The sequence below is a fragment of the Piliocolobus tephrosceles genome, chromosome 8 (assembly GCF_002776525.5).
Source record: "Piliocolobus tephrosceles isolate RC106 chromosome 8, ASM277652v3, whole genome shotgun sequence".
NCBI lineage: Eukaryota > Metazoa > Chordata > Mammalia > Primates > Cercopithecidae > Piliocolobus > Piliocolobus tephrosceles.
The window spans coordinates 117,819,789-117,832,161 of record NC_045441.1 but is presented as its reverse complement, the minus strand read 5'-3'; the positions used below and the strand labels follow the sequence as shown (position 1 = coordinate 117,832,161).

General features: G+C 41.9%; 2 pseudogenes; both read left to right on the top strand.

The window, feature by feature from the left end:
* Positions 1 to 3,920: 3,920 nt before the first annotated feature.
* Positions 3,921 to 3,988, top strand: LOC111550256 (annotated as a pseudogene).
* Positions 3,989 to 4,413: 425 nt separating this feature from the next.
* Positions 4,414 to 4,457, top strand: LOC111550257 (annotated as a pseudogene).
* The last annotated feature ends 7,916 nt before the right edge of the window (positions 4,458 to 12,373 follow it).

The window sequence follows — 12,373 nt, the reverse complement described above, 5'->3', positions numbered from 1 at the left end:
CCTGGAGGCTCTCCCCATCCAATCCCATCAGTCCTTCCCTCTGGTTGTTCAGATCACAACCCTGCTCCAGCACCTGTTATAGCTCCAGACTCAGTAAAGCAACTTCCGACCTCACTTTTCTCATTATCTTTTGTTTACCAGGTAGGAAAAGTGATTTCATGGTTACATTCTCTAAGGATTGGATTAGAGACCACATCCTTTGGTTTGCATTTCCCTAGAAATAACCTAGAAAGGGAACACACAGCACAAAAGCATAGTAATTAATAAATTGATATGTTGCTGTTCACAGTTAAAGCTTAACCACAAAAATAAAGCTCATTGGTTTAGATATACGGTTTGAGTATACTTGGCCATTGAGACACCCAAGAGTCAATTGGGGAGATGACTTCTTCTCTTTTCCGTACAAGTCTGTTAAGCCCACTTCCATGGTGTTCAACCCTCAGAGGTAGAAGGCTTGGGTGCCCAGTCTAGAAAGCTGATTGTGAGCAAATGATTTTTTAGCTCTAAACAAGATGCTAAGCAGTTGTGTAAATGGTGCTTTAAGGTGGCTCACACCTGTAATTCTAGTGCTTTGGGAAGCCTAGGCTCCTGGGAGGATCACTCTAGGACAGGAGTTCAAGGCTACAGTGAGCTGTGATCTTGCCACTGCACTCCAGCCTGCACAACAGAATGAGACCCTGTCTCTATTTAAACAAAAACAAAAACAAACAAACAAACAAAAAGATATGCACCCCTTCCTACTTCCCCCACCAAACCTCAAAAACAAGCATATTGAATCTTTTTAGAAACCATGTGACAGATACTTAGTTGTCTGTCCCAACACCCATTCTGTTTCTTTCTCTCTTTCTCTCTTTCTGTCTTTCTTTCGACAAGGTCTCACTCTGTGGCCCAGGCTGGAGTGCAGTGGCACAATCTTGACTCACCGCAATGTCCACCTCCCAAGTTCAAGCAATTCTTCTGCCTTAGCCTCCCGAGTAGCTGGGACTACAAACGTGCACCACTATGCCTGGCTAATTTTTGTATATTTAGTAGAGATGGGGTTTCGCCATCTCTACTAAAGGCTGGTCTCAAACTCCTGGCCTGAAGTAATCCACCTGCCTTGGCCTCCCAAAATGCTGGGATTACAGGCCTCAGCCACCATGCCCGGCCCATTCTGATTTTTTAGTAATAGAATACTTGATCATTAGTTGGGCACAGGTCTCCTGTAAGAAAGATTACATTTCCTGGCTTCTCTTGCAGCTAGGTAAGGCCATGTGACTACCTTCTGGAAAAGGAGATATAAAATTATTTACCAATAACTTTAAGCAATGAAGAAAATAGAGTTAATTTACAGGAAATTAAACTGTAGAAAATACAAACTTGTAGCTTCTGGGGAAAGTTATATAAATGTGGGTTCCAATAACTTGAGAAAACATTGCTTTTTCCTCCTTGTGTATTCAGTAATATTGATGCTGCCACAATCACTGCTGTTTGCACATTGAGTGATGTAAACTTTGGTGACAGCCTCAACCGTGCTGACTGTCCTTTGATTTGAGGCCAAAGCCACTTTGGCAGTGCAAGGTATCATTTCATAGCTTGCACAGGAATTACTAGGACATTCAGTTGTCAGCTGGGGCTTGACCCAGGTTTTGTGAAGGTAAGAGTTTATACAATTTTGGAAACTCTTAAAAATAAAAAGACTGGATGGAGGAAGTCATAGGGAGTTATTGTTTAATGGGTGCAGAGTTTCAGTTACGGAAGATGAAAAAGTTTTGGAGATGGATGGTGAGAATGTACTTCATACCACTGAACTGCATACCTAAAATGGTTAAAATGGTACATTTTATGTTGTGTATATTTCACCACAGTGAAAAGATGCTAGAACTTAACAAATAAAATTAAAACACCCACGAAAGTATGATACAAAATTGCTAGAGGTTCTCCTAGGGCCTCATAAGGCCCATATGAATTAGAGGCCCTGAAGCTTTAAGTTTCATTATCTTTGTGGTAAGTCTGTCCCATTTAAATCTATGTCACTATTTAAAACACTTTATTATTACATAAGCAGTGCAAAGCTTTGTAGAATATTGGAAAATACAGCAAGGTTTCTGTTGTTGTTGTTTTGAGATGGAGTCTTGCTCTGTCATCCAGACTGGAGTGCAATGGCGTGATCTTGGCTCATTGCAACCTCCGCCTCCCAGGTTCAAGTGATTCTCCTGCCTCAACCTCCAGAGTAGCTGGGATTGCAGGCACCCGCCAACACGCCTGGCTAATTTTTGTATTTTTAGTAGAGACGGGGTTTCACCATGTTGGTCAGGCTGGTCTTGAACTCCTGACCTCAAGAAATCCATGCACATTATCCTCCCAAAGTGCTGGGATTGCAGGCGTGAGCCACCATGGCCAGCAATACAGCAAGTTTTTAATAAAATTCAGCATAGTCCTGCCTCCTGGAGAACATCACTATAACTGTGTGTGTGTGTGTGTGTGTGTGTGTGTAAAACCAAAATGAGATCATACTTTAAATATTGTTTTATAACTTTTTAATAACCTGGTTCATTTAGTTGACACTCTTTTTAACAACCTGATTCATTTAGTTGACACTCTCTGCCTTTGTTTTTCCCTATATTTTCATCTTCCCTAATTTTCAGGCCACATTATACTTTTTCCAATTAACCAAAATTATTACTACAGCTGGCTTATCCAAATCAGTACCCAATCCAGGACCAAGCATGTTCCCTTAGCTTATTTAATTTAGTATATTCCCCTTTTTAGGACACTTATTAGTGAGAGCAGTTGAGTGAGTTGTCCCACACCACATCCTACCTTCTAGGTTTGTCTGGTTGCTTCCATGGGGTGATGTTTAGCTTGATTTTCTAGCTACTCATTTCCTGTGAAATAGAAGCTCTATCTAAAGGGTTACTGGATTCAAGGTAAACAGTTTTTTAAAAAATTAAAATAGTCACTATTTCTTAGTAAAGCTCTATCACAGGATCTCTGTAAGATGCTACTCTTCTCTCCCAAAGCATGCCAGGAGGAAAGTACACATGACAACTGCATATCAAAAGAATAATGACCCCAGGAAGTAGAAGAAAATATTTGACAGGACTCTTCTCTGTACTCTTAAGGAAATTAAATATAATGTGGACCCTCTGAACAAAAATGTAGAGATACCAAAATAAGATGAAATTAAGACCAAAAGAGGTAAGCGAAGAAACAAGAAAAACCAGGCTGGGTGCGGTGGCTCATGCCTGTAAACCCAGCACTTTGGGAGGCTGAGGTGGGTGGATCACCTGAGGTTGGGAGTTCGAGACCAGCCTGACCAACATGGAGAAACCCCGTCTCTACTAAAAATACAAAATTAGCTGGGAGTGGTGGCACATGGGTGTAATCCCAGCTACTTGGGAGGCTGAGGCAGGAGAATCACTTGAACCCGGGAGGCAGAGGTTGCGGTGAGCCAAGATCATGCCATTGCGCTCCAGCCTGGGCAACAAGACCAAAACTCCGTCTCAAAAAATATAAATAAATAAATAAAATTAAAAAAAGAAAAGAAAAAGAGAAACAAGAAAAACTCACTGAAGATCTGAAAGTCATATTAGAAGCCATAAGAAGTAGAGCTGGCATGACAGAAAACTGAGTCAGCGACATGGATGACAGGTTTGAGAATATGACACAATAAAGCTAGGGAGAGAGATGAACTGACTGGGGAGAAATGAGAGACATAGAAAATAGTTATGTTGATCCAACATGCAGATTGAGTCCTAGGGAATAAGTGAAATTCAAAAAAGTAATAAAAAACATAAAAAGAAACAGTCATTTCTGAAACAAACAAAAGTCCTGATTTAGTAAAAGAACTGAATTTACTATACTGCAGGTAAAGTGAGCAAAGAAGCCACTGGCTCTTATGAAGTTCCTAAATCTTAGGGATAAAGAATGCATTAGCTAAGTGTTACCGCTCTTTTACAATTTGTCTAGCAGGGCTGGTTATGGTGGCTCACACCTGTAATCCCAGCGCTTTGGGAGACTGAGGCGGGCAGATCACTTGAGACCGGTTTGAGACCAGCCTGGCCAACATGACAAAACCCTGTCTCTACAAACAATACAAAAATTAGCCAGGTGTGGTGGCAGGCACCTGTAGTCCCAGCTACTCAGGAGATTGAGGCAGGAGAATTGCTTGACCCCGGGAAATGGAGGCGGGAGGATCATGAGGTTAGAAGTTCGAGACCAGCCTGGCCAACATGGTGAAACCCCGTCTCTACTAAAGATACTAAAAATTAGCTGGGCATGGTGGCGCACACCTGTAATCCCAGCTACTCGGGAGGCTGAGGCAGGAGAATCGCTTGAACCCGGGAGGTGGAGGTTGCAGTGAGCCGAGATCACGCCATTGCACTCCAGCTTGAGTGACGAGACTCTGTCTCAAAAAAAAAAAAAAAAAAGAGAATTTCTCTAGCAGGTTTTCTGGTTTCCACTGGAAAACCCCATATTAAAAACAAACAAACAAACAAACAAACAAACAAATTATACTTCAAACTTCCAGAAAGAAGAAGCAGACAGTCTACCCAGGGGATAAAAGGAGACTGGCCTCAGACCTCTTTCCAGCAATTTTAGATGGCATAGGACAATGAAAAAAATGGAGAAAGAATGTTGAGAAGAAAAGTATGTGACCTCATGATTCTATAAATGGCTTAAAATTCATTCAAATATAGCAAAAATAATCTCAAAACACTAAGCACACCAAAATAAATCCATAAGCTGGTTCTTTGAAAAAAATTAGTTGGACCACTAAACATTTTACTTTGTAAAAACATGAACATAAAACATGAAATAAGAAAACATTTGGAGATATACCTAATGTAAATGACGAGTTAATGGGTACAGCACACCAACCTGGCTCATGTATACATATGTAACAAACCTGCACGTTGTGCACATGTACCCTAGAACTTAAAGTATAATTAAAAAAAAAAAGAAAGAAAACATAAGTATGTGCAAATGAAGGGGAGGTACAGGCTTCTGGGTGAAGGTAGTGGCATGAAGCTGTACTACTTAAGATGTAGTCCAGGTAATGAAATACCCCAAACTATTGTGACTTAAAATAGAATTTTGATTTTCTCTTACATAATAGTTCAAAGGTCAGCAGTCCAGAGTGGATATAGTGTCTCTGCCCTTCTCAACATGTGGCTTTGAGCTCTGGGTCCTAAGTTGGCTGCTCCAGCTCCTGCAATGTCTGCATCCTGGCCAGTGAGAAGGGGGAAAAAAAACGGGAGTTTACACTCATTCCTTTTAAGGCTATGACCTGAAAATGGCATAATCACTTTTGCTCACATCCCATTGGTCGGAATTCAGACACAGGGCCACACCCAGATACAAGGGAAGCTGGGAAATGTAGCTTTTCACTGGGTGGCCATGAGCCCACCTAGAACTGGAGAATTATTTATTATTTAAGGATGCAGGATATTGATGGACAATTAGCAACCCGTGCGAAGAAGCTATGTCACAGAATGACTACCCTTGCCATACACATTAAGTATATAGTTTATTTAAAAAACAAAAGATTAACTATCAATAACCTAACAAAGAAAGAGATTAAGTCGGGTGGCCAAAGGGTAGAAAAGATGTAAAATTTGGAGCTAGCCTGATAATAGAGAAAGAATGCTAATTAATAAAATTGTCTGTGTTCTCACAAATTACTCCCTCATCCTCCCCAAATTGGAGAAGAGCGGTCTGAGGGAGTCAGTAATCAGCTCAGGAAAACAATTCAAGAAAACCCTTCAAGAGTAGAAGAAAACAATTCAAGAAAAACCTTCAGAAATCCCCTGTCAGTCACAGCACTGTCTCATTAGAGACAGAAAAGCCCAGCTGGGTTCACCACTGTTCAGTTCTTCAGGCTGATTTGATGGAAGGATTACCTCATGAGAATAGGATACACCTGCAAATAGAAAAGATGGCTGTTTAAAATTTTTCAGGAGACAATTCAGCCTTAAAAAAGAAAGAAATGGGCCCGGTGCAATGGCTCACACCTGTAATCCCAACACGTTCGGAGGCCAAGGTGGGAGAACTGTTCGAGCCCAGGAGTTTGAGATCAGCCTGGGCAACGTAGTAAGACCTCATCTCTACTAAAAATTAAATAAATAAATAAATAAATAAATAAATAAATAAATAAATAAATAAATAAATAAATAAATAAAATTGGCCAGGTGCAGTGGCATGCGCCTGTGGCCCCAGCTACCTGACAGGTTGAGGCAAAAGGATCGCTTGAGCCTGGGAGAGCAAGGCTGCAGCGAGCCATGACATGATCATACCATCGCACTCCCGCCTACGCCACAGAGATCCTGGAAAGAGGGAAAGAAAAGAAAAGAAAAGGAGAGAAAGGAAGGAAGGAGAAAGAGAGAGAGAAAGAAAGGAGGAAGGAAGGAGGGAAGGAAGGAAGAAAAGGAAGGAAGGAAGAAAAAGGAAGAAAAAGCGAGAAAGGAAGGAAGGAAGGAAGGAAGAAAAAGGAAGAAAGGAAATCCTGCCATAGGCAACAGCATGCACGGACCTGGTGAAATAAACCAGACACGAAAAGACAAATACCGTGTGATGTCACTTATACATGAAATCAAAAATAGTTGGCCAGGCAGGGTGGCTCACATCTGTAATCCCAGTACTTTGGGAGGCCAAGGCGGGAGGATCATTTGAACCCAGGAGTTCAAGACTAGCCTGGGCAACATAGTGAGACCCCCATCTCTAAAAATAAAATATAACAATAATAAAAATTAGCAGGGCTTGTGTTCCCAGGCTGAGGCGGGAGGATTACTTGAAGCCAGGAGACTGAGGCTACAGTGAGCCATGATCGTGCCACACTGTACTCCAGCCTGGGCGACAGAGAGAGACCCTGTCTCAAAGAAAATAAATTAGTCAAACTTATAAAAGCAGAGTGTAGAACAGTGGTTGCCAGGGGCTGGGTGGAGAGGTGAAGATGAGGAGATGATGTTCAAAGAGTACAAAGTTTCAGTTGTAGGATAGATGAATGAGTTCTAGAGATTTACTATGAGGCATCATGCCTACCACTAACAATGCTGTACTATATAGTTAAAATTTCCCAAGAGGGTAGATCTTCTATTCAATGTTCTACACACACACACACACACAATAATAATAATAATGATAATAATAATAATAATAATAATAATAATAGGGCAGGAGGAAAATTCAGGAGGTGATGGGTATGTCTATGGCCTTGATGGTAGTAGGGTTGGCTTCACAGGTGTACATTTATCCCCACATTCATCAAGTTGTATACATTAAATATATACAGCTTTTTACATCTCAATCATACCTCAATAAAATGGTTAAAAAAGAAAACTTTTAGGGGAGAGGATACCCCATGTCCTCTGACAAAGGCTATAGACAGGCCCCTGAGTCCTCATCACCCCAGGACCTTCAGCCTATGGAAAAGTGAAGGTCAATAATACAACCTGCAGCCTTCCAACTCCGTCGTAGCCCTTTGCATTTCCCAGAGTCCCGCGAGGAGCTGCCTTACTGCCTGCTGTGTGGCAGCAAGCAGGGTAGGAGACAGAGGTGAGCCCACCAGGCTCTGGGATCGCAGTATGCCCAGGGATGAAGGATGAGGCAGATCAGAGAGCTTCTCAAAGACAGAGGGCTTGCTCAGTAGGGACGGTGGCGGATGAGGGAGTCAGCCAGTGTGGCTGGGAGACTGGGTACCTGAGCAAATAAGTAAACACATTGAAGATAATGGTAGCCAGGTTTCTCACTGTGGGAGAAGGTCCTTGTAAGCATGGTAAGCTTGGGAAGGCTAGAAAGAACCCTGAGGTGGTAGACTGAAATTGGAGATATCAGAATGAACTCAGTTTAAAATACATAAATAAATAGAGAGAGAGAGAGAGAGAAAGAGATGGAGATATATAGTTATAGGTGCATAAGTGTATAAAAATGTCTGTGAATATATGGCTGTGTGTGTGTGTTTTTCTAAATCTGTCCATTGAGAGGGCCTAGAAGCAGTGACACAACAGTAAGAAGAAGCACACTAAGTGTGTAGATTGGTTTCCAAATACCATCTTCCACTCTAAAGAACCGGGATTTCTTGGAGAAATGGCTGATTCCAAGATTGAGGCGGGAAAAGTACAAGATAAGAGTGGAGCCTCTTGTTTGCCAGAAAGGAAGGAAGTGCTCAAAGAATGATGGCGGACAAGTGAAAAGAATGCAGAAGACAGCCTGGAGGTGCTCCCGCAAGCCACATTTGGGACTGTTTGAATGTCAAAGCAGATAATGACAGTAATAAGTTACAAACTCTTAGGCCGGGCGCGGTGGCTCAAGCCTGTAATCCCAGCACTTTGGGAGGCCGAGACGGGCGGATCACGAGGTCAGGAGATCGAGACCATCCTGGCTAACCCGGTGAAACCCCGTCTCTACTAAAAAATACAAAAAACTAGCCGGGCGAGGTGGCGGGTGCCTGTAGTCCCAGCTACTCCGGAGGCTGAGGCAGGAGAATGGCGTAAACCCGGGAGGCGGAGCTTGCAGGGAGCTGAGATCCTGCCACTGCACTCCAGCCCGGGAGACAGAGTGAGACTCCGTCTCAAAAAAAAAAAATAATAATAATAAGTTACAAACTCTTGAATAAAATTGAAACCTATGAGTCATACTGATGAGAGAGAGAGAAAAAGAGAGAGAGAAAGAGAGAGAGGAACCTCTTCCTTATAGTAGAATGTCAACTCTTAATTGTAGAAGGGATAATGGAAGCAGAAAATTGCCATTTGGCAGGGCGCCATGGCTCACACCTGTAATCCCAACACTTTGGGAGGCCGAAGTGGGTGGATCACTTGAGTATGAAGTTCGAGGCCAGCCTGGGTAACACAGCAAGACCCCGTCTCTATAAAAATTAGCTGGGTGTAGTGGCACGTGCCTGTGATCCCAGCTATTTGGGAGGCTGAGGTGGGAGGATCACCTGAGTCCAGGAGGTGGAGGTTGCAGTGAGCTATTATCATGCTACTGCACCCCAGCCTGGGTGACAGAGTGAGATCCTGTCTCAAAAACAAACAAACAAACAAACAAACAAAAAAAACCACCCAAAAAATCATCATTTGGCACCATCAGAGTTGCGGCTGATTCAGGCAGAAGTTTTCAATAGAGGCTAAGGCTGGTAAGTAAAGGAAGTTTGATGAAGAACTGGTATCAATGCAATCTTGGGATATATGTTTGGAAAAACCTTCTGAATTATAGAAGGGGAAATGATAATGTTATGGTAGAAAAATGTGGCAGAAAACAAAATTAGTCCCCCGATGTGCAGCTGTGAGAATGGCACAGCTCCATTCCCAGGGCACTACTGCTGAGAAAACAAGACCCAAGTTTGATCATGAGGAAACACCAGATGGATCCATGTGACAAGGTAAAGCCTGTGCTGTCTAAGAGAGTTGAGAACAAGAAAGACAAGGAAAGGCCAAGAAACTGTTCCGGTTTGGGGGATGGGGTGGAAGGACCATACTGACAACACATGGAAACCAAATTCCATGTATGTTCATGAGGGAAATGTTTCTAGCAGCTTTATCACCCAAACTAGAAATGACTCAGATGTCCTTCAGCAGGTGAGTTGATAAACTGCATTGCATCCACACAGTGGAATACCATTCGGCAACAAAAAGGAACAGACTATTGATTCATGCAACAGTAAGGCTAAGTGAAAGAAGACAGAAAGCTCTATATTGTAGGATTCCATTGACCTGTTCTGAACTCTGACAGTGAGAAAGCTGGCTCTCATGATGGTTCCTTATTTGTTCAATCCTAATATGTTGAACATTATAACGTAATGTAGTTTCAGAATTGCTAACCCATATTGTGTGAGAAACAAATTTACCCACTAAAGCAGGGGTCCCCAGCCTCCAGGCTGCTGAAGACTGTTACGAACCCAGGCAGCACAGCAGGAGGTGAGTGGTCGGCAGTGAGTGAAGCTTCATCTGTATTTACAGCCTCTGCCCATTGCTCACATTATCACCTGAGTTCGGCCTCCTGCCAGATCAGCAGCGGCATTAGATTCTCATAGGCATGCGAACACTTTAGTGAACTGCACATGTGAGTGATCTAGGTTGTGCGCTCCTCATAAGACTCTAACTAGGCCAGGCGCGGTGGATCATGTCTGTAATTCCAGCACTTTGGGAGGCCAAGGCAGGCAGATTACCTGAAGTCAGGAGTTTGAGACCAGCCTGGCCAACATGGTGAAACCCTGTGTCTACTAAAAATATGAAAATTAGCCAGGTGTGGTGGCAGGCGCCTGTAATCCCAGCTACTCGAGGGGCTGGGGCAAGAGAATTGCTTGAGCCTGGGAGGTGGAGCTTGCAGTGAGCCCAGATGGTGCCACTGCACTCCAGACTGGCCAACAGAGCGAGACTCTGTCTAAAAAAAAAAAAAAAAAAAAAAAGATTCTTAACTAATGCCTGATGATCTAAGGTGGAACAGTTTCATCCCAAAACCATCATCATCACCCCCGCCCCCCACTCTCCATCTGTGGAAACAGTCTTCCAAGAAACCAGTTCCTGGTGCCAAAAAGGTTGGGGACCACTGAACTAAAGTGCAGCCTTTATGCACTTATTTTGGTCTTTAGCCAATCAGTATAGTTTCCCAAAGCTACTGAGGAGAACTCTTTCTTCTCCATTCCCTTCAATATAATACAGTTAGATTCATTTGCCACAGTCTGCATTCCAACCTGGGTTCCCCTGACATTCAACTGATTTTTTTTCCTTTGCATACAGTGAAACTCACTCTTTGTGGCATACCTTTCTATGGGTTTTGACAAATGCACAGGGTCATGTATCCTCCAACATCAAGTCATCTCTCATCCTGTTCCTCTGTAGTCAAACCTTCCCCCAAGCCCTAAATGGCCCCACTGAATTGTTTACTATTCTGCCAAGCACTGCTTTGGTAGCTTCTTCACTTTTTTTTTTTTTTGGGGGTGACAGGATGTCGCTCTGTCATCCACACTGGAGTGCAGCAACAAGATCATAGTTCACTGCAGCCTTGAACTCCTCAGCTCAAACGATCCTCCTGCCTCAGCCTCATGAGTCAGTAGGACTATAAGCTGCTCCACCATGCCCAGCTAATTTTTAAAATTTGTTGTAGAGATGTGATCTGTCTATGTTGCCCAGGCTGATGTCAAGTGATCCTCCTGCCTTGGCCTCCCAAAGGCCAAGGGATTATAGGCATGAGCCACTGTGCCCTGCCCTGCACATTTTGATATGCTGTATTTTTGTTTTCATTCAGTTGGGTGCAAACTGTTTTAAAATTTCCCTTTAGTCCTCTTTGATCCATGGGTTATGTAGAAGTGTGTAGTTTATATTTTGGGATTTCCCAGAAATCTTTCTGCTACTGATTTACAGTTTAATTTTGTCATGGTCTGATTATACACTTTGCATGAAATTTGTTGAGGTTTATTTTATGGCCCAAAATGTGGTGTCTCTTAATAAACGTTCCATGTGTAACTGAAAAGAAAGTGCATTTTACTGCTATTGAATAGAATGTTCTACAAATGCCATTAAGTCTAGTTGTTTGGTAGTGTTGTTTACATTTTCTGTATTTTTACTGATTTTTATGGCCTGTTTTATCAACTTACTGAGAGAAGAATATTGAAGTCTTGATCTATAATTATGAATTTGTCTTTTATTTCTGTTCTAACAGTTTTTGTCTCAAGTATTTTGAAGCTCTATTTTTACATGCTCGCACATTTAAAACTATTATATCTCTTTGGAGAATTGACCCCTTTATCACTATATAATGTCCTCCTTATGGCTGCTAATATTCCTTGCCTGGGAGTCTACTTCATCTAATATTAAAATAGATACTCCAGTTTTCTTTTGGTGTGTGTTACATAGCTTTCTCTGTCCTTTTACTTTTAACTTCTCTGTCTTTACATTTTTAAAAAAGATCTATTGTAGATCGCTTACAGTTTGGTCCATTTTTAAAGCTGATCTGACAATCTCTGACTTTTAACTGATGTGTTTAGAGTGACCATCCACATTTACTGTGATTATTGCTATAGCTGCATTAACATCTACCATATTGATCACTGTTTTCTATTTGTTCCATCCGTTCTCTATTTGTTCCATCTGTTCTCTGCATCTTTTCTTCACTTTTTCTGCCTTTTGAGGGGGAGTGTTATTGATCATTTTTTATGATTCCATTTTATCATCTCCATTATCTTATACATGTATATCATATTTATAATGTATAAAAACATCTTTTCAATAAATTTTAGTGTTTGACCTAATAATCATAATATGCATCTACGATTAACTGAAATTCAACTGCAAATAATATTATACTGCTTTGTGTGTAGTGTAAGGATCTTACAACAGGTCCTTCTAATATCTCCCTCTTGTTTTTTCTGCTACTGTTGTCATACAGTCTACTT